At 38.1% G+C, this 7,504-nt stretch overlaps 1 long non-coding RNA gene across 1 annotated transcript; it reads right to left on the minus strand.

Moving 5' to 3' along the window:
- Nucleotides 1–1,175: 1,175 nt before the first annotated feature.
- On the minus strand, nucleotides 1,176–5,984 carry LOC104909941. The gene is made up of 2 exons (XR_004158985.1): nucleotides 2,554–5,984; nucleotides 1,176–1,427 (listed from the first exon to the last, which is right to left on the minus strand). It is a non-coding gene; the product is annotated as an uncharacterized LOC104909941 (long non-coding RNA).
- Nucleotides 5,985–7,504: the final 1,520 nt, after the last annotated feature.

The following is a 7,504-nucleotide window of genomic DNA, read 5'->3' on the forward strand; positions in this document are numbered from 1 at the left end:
GAAACTTTTGTTTTACATTTATGATGTGTAAAATGGGTAACCTAATACGTTACCCATTTTACAGAGCAACTATGCTAATTTGGGACTGAACAGCCTGCCACCCAGACACTGCTGAACCTCTGAAGAAAAAACACTGGATAGCCCTCAAGTTTAAAGAAAAGCTGCATTCCAATTCCATTCCAGGTCCAAGAAGCTGTAGCTATGTAATAGAACGGCAATATTTATAAATCATCGTACTTTGGTGGTTCCATAATATTAATTTGAAATCATTATCTTCAGTACACGTTTTCCATTGTTGGACAGTACTCTGGGGAGTATGGAGTTTGGAAGGTATGAGTTATGAGCTGCCATTAAGTTACCGGGTAACGCGTTATTCTCTGCAATGATGACATATTATTGTGATGGATCAGGTAAATATTTAAAGAAAGTTGTGCCTTTATAGCTAAACATGCATCACAACATAATTTATATCCAGATCTTTACACCTATAGAAAACAAATATACAGATTGAAGAGAATTTTAACTGTTAGGACACTTGTATACATTTTTCAAACGTACCCAAAGTATTTAGTGATAAGTCTGATTTTCAACAGCATATGCATGATGTGCTGCCTTAATTCGTTTGACTCCGGATCAGTAGCTGTTCACAGTTTCAGTCTAGATGTGAAGCATTTAAAGGTGCTCCACCTCAGCATATTTACTGAGTTTCAATTATTTTTTGAAAATATAATTTAGAACTTTACAATGGGAGGTGTGAGTTTGCCCAAGGAGGTTGTGGATGCCCCATCCCTGGGGGCATTCAAGGCCAGGCTGGATGTGGCTCTGGACAGCCTCGTCTGGCAGTTGGTGACCCTGCACACAGCAGGGGGGTTGAAACTAGATGATCATTCTGGTCCTTTTCAACACAAGCCATTCTATGATTCATAAAAACACAGCAGCATGGGACTCCAGCTGTCCAAGTGGGACCCTATGGAATCCATTCCCTGGCAGCACAGCTCCTGCTGACTACACCAAAGCTAGCTCCAACACACACTCAGTGCACATATAGCAGTTACCTGCACCTTAACAGGATTAAATCCACTTAGAGATTGGGAAGCATCTTTCCATTTCCAGTGAGTAATGACTCAATCAACTTTTAGTTCCAAAGGTTCTTCAACAAATAAATGGAAGCACGATGACTTTTATCAAAGAACTTTATTAAAAGGAAACAAAAATCATCATTTTCACAAGTAATAAAAATATAAAAGCATTTAACTATATTTATAAATATGTAATTAGCATTCTCTTAGAAATTTTATTCACAGCTTAGTTAGTTGTTGAGGCCAAAGTGGGCTTGTTTCCTTACAGCCATATGGAAGCTCTTGAGTTAGCTCACAGCTGAAAAATGTAGTTTTCCATAGGACATACTGTATGCTGAGTGATTGAATCTAGAAGAAATAAAAAGGCAGGATTGTTTGAGATCAAGTGCACAAGAAACAGATTATAAAGCAGTAATGCATTTCAGAGCAATTCCTGATCTAAAACAGACAGAGAAAGACGCTAAAAATAAATGCAGTCGGATGATAATACTGCAAACACAGTTTGCTTAAGCTTAACAAAGGTGCAGCATTATTTACCCATAGGCTTTTTGTTGTGAATTTATTGGCAGTTGGTGCTCGCAGCAGATAACCACAAACATACTGGATTGTAACACCGACGTGTCAAAGATAAGACAAAACATCAGATTTGGTTTGATTTATTTGATTAAGATGACAATTTGTAGGGACAGGCCGTCACTGCTTTTATTATTCTATGATTATGTTACTGAGAAAGGGGCTAAGTTTCAAAGACCTGTACCTGGTAAGGTATTATATAGAAACACTTATGTTTTACAAGTTCTACAGATTCATCGTGTCAAATCCATCTGTGAGAGCAGAATATAGCAGTTATACAAAGCACTATCAGAATGCAAAAGAAATGTGAGAAATCTGTAAAAGGCACAAAGAATTCAGTCCTTTATCTAATATGTGAGACTATCTGCAGTTGGATACACAATTTTTCCAGCTCCACTGATGGGCTCAGCTTGGCCCATCCAGCTCCACGCAGCTCACTGGCATATGTGCCTTTTAAAGTAATTCTCCCATGGAGTTTTCCCATTTCTAGTTTGTCCAAATGAAGCAGTCACATACAAGATAAATTTGAAAATCTTTGGATTAAATTGTTTCTTGGTAAAATTACATTGGTGAGTAGCAGGACCATCATAAAGTAGTGTTAGTTTTAACAGAAAGTCCTCACAAGGGAGACAGTCTTCTTGGGAACCTCCTGGTAACACTCCTTTCACTTCCTTCTCTCTAAAACCCCAGTTTAGTAAACTCTTTACAATCAATTTTTGAATACATATTCCTGAATGTTTTATATGTGTTGAAGTATAGTATATATGAAGTATGGTGCAGCCTGGTCTAGTATTACATGGGGAGGTTGATAGCCCTGCCTGTGGCAGCAGGGTTGGAGATCCATGATCCTTGAGGTCCCTTCCAACCTGGGCCATTCTGCGATTCTGTGATTCCATCTTACCTAAAATCCATTTTTCTGATAAACATTTTATTTCCTGGTACTTCTTTCCTGGGTATTTTCCTATGCAGATTTTTGCCTGACGTAGGGCTTTACATATTTTTCCTCCTGACAGCTCTATAAGCTCCATCAGCTTTTGCAGGGTGGCTGGCTGGTGGGAGATACAAACATCACAGGCTGGTTTGAAAACAGATTCAGCTGGTAGTTTCCTGCTGATAGGTGACGCTGCAGCCTGCAGATCTGAGGAAACAAAGAAATCAATAAAAACTGTGTTACTCAGAATAAAAAGAATCCTTGTCTTAAATTCAAGAAATAAGAATTATGGTATACGAATATGAACTTTTCTGCCGTATCAGAAACTTTTGCATAAACTATGCAATGAATTTGTCACGTTTTATTATTTAAATTGTTTTAATACAACAGCTAAAATGACCGTATATGGTACACTTGGTTGATATAATTCCAAAACCAGAGCTGAGACTCCTTAGTTACAGCTCAGATGATTACCTGTAAGAGTTCTTAAAGGACTTGGCAAAATTATCTTTCACCAGAATCTTACATTCTTACATTTATGGGCACCACACGCACATATTAAAGGATATTCTAAATTGCTTCCACCACACATACAAACCATGGAAGCCTTACTAACACTGTGCTGCTTTACTAACTTACACAATTCAGAGATAAAGCTACTCTATGATCTCTTTTGCCTTACTCACCATCCAATGAAAACCTCTATCTATTTGGAGTGAATATTTTTACTTTTATCTATCAGATAGAACACTGGCTCAGCAGTTAAACGATTTCCTTTAGCGACATTGTGCATAAAAGAAAAGCAGTGCACAGAACGAGTGTACAACCCATGGTAATCAATACAAAATGTTCATACTAAAATAAATGAAAAATCAAGCTTGAAATACTGAAAGTGAGATTGCCATTGAGCTGCCAAATTAACGTATCTAACATTTATGAGTGTGCATCTCGTGTCAGTATTCTGAAAATTTACAATGATCCAGAAGTAAGATGAGAACAAAAGTAAAAGTTTCAGATCATGTGATGCTCGGAATTTTTTCATACAGATGATCAGTGTGAGCACCTTACATAGCAATAAGGACACTGTGTGTGTTTCTGGCTTACATAAGATGGCTGAATATGAAACTGTAGTCAGTGAAGAGGTGTAACTGGTAGCTGAAAGAATTACTTGTTCAGAGGATTCCTTTCTCCAGCCCTAGCACGAATGTGCTGTGAAACCACAGGCACTTGAGATTTTAATGCAACAGTACATGTGCTTCACGGATGTGCAGCCAAATAAAGCAAAGGCTTTAAAGCTGAGTAGTTCCACGGAGTCTTCACTGAGCCTTAGAACAAGGTCAAATGCATTGCTTTAGCACTTACGACCAACTATGCAGGTGAAGCAGTAGGGAAGCATGAAGCCCATGCCAGCATATGACTTTACAGCTCACATTTCCATGCCACTGTTCTCTGTGCTGTTCTTGGACAGGTCAGTCCAAGTCTTAATTCTGAGCTCTCCTCCATCAGTACAGAATTCAGATTTCTGTTATTGTTAATTCCTAGGCTGTTCTCTTCAGAATAAAACTAAGCTGATTCTTTGTTTTCTGAATTCAGCGAGTTATAAAGACAGCAACTGCTATTGACAAACCAGGCCAAAAAAGCCCAACCCTTGAGAACAATAAAAAAAATAGCCTTTATTTTCTTCTCTTTTGTGAACTTAGATTTACGAGTGACATGGCACATAATCTTGTCTCATGGAAGTCAGAACAGCCTCTAAATAACTTTATTGAGCTCAGCATCAAAGCCGAGTTACATTGTTTGGAAGACCCAAGCTCAGTTCAGAGCGTTAACTCTTGGCCAGATAAATGATACATGGGGCAGAGAGCTCTTCATCACTCGGGTAGTGAGCAGGTCTGATTGCAATTCCTGTACATACGTTGGCATGTAATACTTCACATATGTGCAGAAGATCTGATTTTGAACTCTGCATGTACCACTTACCTCCATCTGAGCAGAAAACATCTACCTGCCGGGCATCTTGAAGTCACGAAATACAGAAAGCTAAGCACTATACACTTGTAGCATATGCTATCAGGCTTGCGGTTTGTCTGGTGCCACAATAAGTGTCTTGAAATGAGACTTTTCAGAGATGTAAAACACTTTGCAGTCTCTGAGCAGTGCTTACAGGACAGTGTGTCATGACGTTGATATTACTGGGACTGCAATTATTCAATTTTGTCAATAAAGAAAAACCCATCCAATCCTGAAATTAGCAAACTGCTTGTGGTAAGCATGGTCGTAGAATTAAAGAATGAACTATCATCTAGTGAAAAATAGCAGCCCCTACACATCAATCTCAGAAGAGCCTCATGATAGATACAATGCCGTCTTAGCTGGTAAGACACACAGAAAATCTCTGAAGTTGTTTATTTGGACAAATCAGCAGCAAGGGATAGAAGAAAGACAACTGCCAAGAGTCTTTTATGTTTGTTTACCTAACGCAAATCAGATTTAATTCATGGAGACAGATGTTGCACTATTTTTGTCAATCTGGATTTTAAAGATGAAAGTGGTTAGTTATGATAAGCTGTTATCTTGAAAATGCAACAGGTCTTGTTTTAGACAGAAGTCAAAACGTAACTCTTGCAGTCCTGCTATTTCACATACTTAATGGAGTATGATTTAAAAGGGCTAACCGTACCCCCGCTTCCATAAACATTTTCCCTGAAAGCATTTATTTGCTGCTACCACAGTGAAAACTAACATGTATGGTAGGTCTTCATGCAGGGAGAACTTCTGGATTGAATTAATAATAAAAGTAAATACTTACACAACAAATCATCAAATCAGGAAATCCAAATTTTGCACACCCAGTAACACTTGTCTCATCACATGCTCACAATGCACAGCTTTTATTCTCTGTGGTTACTGTACGCTAAAGGAACACCGGACAGTGAGATGCTGACCTGATATAAAGATGATTTTCTTGAACTTCCATTTACAGTTCCAGCTGTGTGTGTTACCAATCCATTTTGTAAGAGGATGAGCTAGGAATATGTACAACTCTGAAATAGCTAAAGAAAGCTTTGGCATAGAACTTGACATTTATTTTTCCTTTGTCTGAATCCCCACTTTGGATTTGCCCAAGCACGCTGGGTCCTCACACGCATTTTCCGTCGAGGGAAACGCAGCAGCATTCATGTTCAGTGCTTTTGGGCTATATTGAAAGTTTTGCTTTGCATTCTGCTCCACGAACCTGAAAGAAACACGGCAGAGGCAGAGCTGGCCATACTAGGCTAGGCTGTGGGGTTAAATGGCCCAAGCGTGCCCTCAGCACTGAATTGACTCAGCTGCCTCTGCAACATCAAAGGGTTCACAGCACTCCAGGAGCGCTCCCTGTTCTTTGAAACCATACAGATTCTGGGTAAGTTGTGGGGAAAAAAAAAAAAATTCTTCAGCTGAAACCAAGTCTGGGAAAACTTCAGGCCCTGCAAAGTGATTATTTCCATAAATTGTGGGTGTATTGGTTGGTAGTTATAGTTGTGTCAGTCAGGGAGCTCCACTGCCTGCTATATCCGACAGTGACATCAATTTTCCTTTCCAATTAGACTTATTAGCAGAGGGTTAAAAAAAATAATAATAATCTCTTGAAAGCATCTATTTACTCTTTTTGCAATGATCCCAAGTGTTAGCTTCATTCTGTCACACGGCACGATGATGCCTGTTACATTGTATACACTTCTCAAAAATGTACCATTAATGCATGCTTGTTGAACTTACATTTTGAAAGGAAAAATCAATCCTGATAGAAATAAAATTTATGGAGAAAATATGATAAATAAATAGAACTCCTTGTTCTAAAAAAGAAATACATTTCATCAGCTATCCTCCTTCTCGTGGTTGGTTTTCAATCCCCACAAACTAAAAGAGCACACATCACCTTTGTGACGTTGCCTAGAATTTGCTACATGGGATGCAGAAACACCAACCCCCATAAAAGTCCAAGGATGTGATCTTTGTGTGAGGCTCAGGCAATGGCCGTCACAGCCACGCAGGCATTACCTGTTTGTTAAATGAGGACCTGAATCACAGCAGCAAGAGGAGAAGAGCAGAGGAGAGCAAGATGGGGGAAATATCTGATTGCATGCTTGCTTTCACTGTGCGAAATGCTGAAACAAATGGAGTGATATCTGATTTGTAATTTTGCAAGACAACAATCTGTTTCTCATCCATCCACTCTCTTATTTTTCTTTGAATTTTACGTGAAAAATTTCAGCCTAAGAACAAGAATGGATGGCACACAGTTCATCATCAAGTGAATCATGTCATAATTGCAAGGTTTTAGGAAAATATTCAATTGGATGAAAGTTAAAAGAAAAACCAAATCGACATGTTCACGTGTTGATTTAGGATACATATAAGAGAGCTAAAAATAATAATTGATTTTCAGCAATTATTTTTACTTCATGAGCCATGTATGTCATTCTCCTAAGCTACATCTCTGAATGGATACCTGAATTAATGCAATAGAAAATGCGAGGAAATGAATTCTCCTGGATGTACGTGGACATTTTTCAGCAATTAAACTGCTAATGTCCTATGAACAGCACACAATTTTTGGTGTGCTTTCACAACATGTGGATAAATTTCCAGTCTAAAATGCCATTAGAATAATAACACTTCACAAAAGCTAAATGGAGTATATCCTTCTGAATTATTGCAATTAGTAGAAATTGTATCTGTAGGTTAGAATCCAAAATGTGAAGTTCCGGCTTCAAAAATACATAGAATTATACTTGTGCATGCATTACACAATAAACGTAAGTATTGTGGTAAATCCTTATTCTTAATTTCTGATATTCAGTAGAGATGAATAAATCTACAATAAATAAATAAATATGTACTGGCTAATGTTACTTGCAAAAATAATAAATAGGTTTTA

The sequence above is a fragment of the Meleagris gallopavo genome, chromosome 2, assembly GCF_000146605.3.
Source record: "Meleagris gallopavo isolate NT-WF06-2002-E0010 breed Aviagen turkey brand Nicholas breeding stock chromosome 2, Turkey_5.1, whole genome shotgun sequence".
In the NCBI taxonomy this organism is placed as follows: domain Eukaryota; kingdom Metazoa; phylum Chordata; class Aves; order Galliformes; family Phasianidae; genus Meleagris; species Meleagris gallopavo.